At 37.4% G+C, this 588-nt stretch overlaps 1 protein-coding gene across 3 annotated transcripts in view; it reads left to right on the top strand.

Moving 5' to 3' along the window:
• The window catches only part of si:dkey-91i10.2 (uncharacterized protein LOC555224 homolog), a 67,379-nt gene that overhangs the window by 57,806 nt on the left and 8,985 nt on the right, over positions 1 to 588 (top strand). The gene's annotated exons all lie outside the window — the stretch shown is intronic.

Genomic DNA, 588 nt, shown 5'->3' with positions numbered 1-588 from the left:
AATGAAATGTTTCTTAAAACAAAATTCACTTCCAGAAATCTAAATGAAATGTTTAGTAATTAAATATTGTTTTTATTTACGTAATATTGTTGCGATTTGCACTTCAGGGCCACCGTAGTCAAGAGAAGTGATTGTTTTTCTTGTTTTTTCATCACTTCCTGTTGGAGTTACAAGAAATCTATTGATTTTTTTTAAATACTACCAGTAATTTTAAGCTAACTGACAGTAAAATAAAATATTTGGTAATATTAAAATGTGACAAAGTTAGTATTAGAGAAATTCTTCTGGCTACAAGAAAATAAGTAACTAAGCATTTGATTGGCCGTCTGCTGCAGCCACACAGGAAATGCATCATTGAACTTTTGAAGTAGGAATTTTAACGGTTTGGCGTTCGCGTGTGTGGCGGTATGCTGGTGTTGCCCCTGTGGCTCAGGGGGGGTCAGGTGTTAATATCGGCCAATGAGCCTAATTGCTGTTCTGCTGAAGAAGAGATGAGAGGTGGGGCCCATAAAGCGATGGGAAGTATTGATTTTGGTAGAAGACGGGAATGAAGGATGCTGACGAGAAGAAGCTGTGGAGGAATGAATG

This window comes from Oryzias melastigma, linkage group LG21, assembly GCF_002922805.2.
Source record: "Oryzias melastigma strain HK-1 linkage group LG21, ASM292280v2, whole genome shotgun sequence".
NCBI lineage: Eukaryota > Metazoa > Chordata > Actinopteri > Beloniformes > Adrianichthyidae > Oryzias > Oryzias melastigma.
This window is presented reverse-complemented; position numbering and strand designations above follow the sequence as displayed.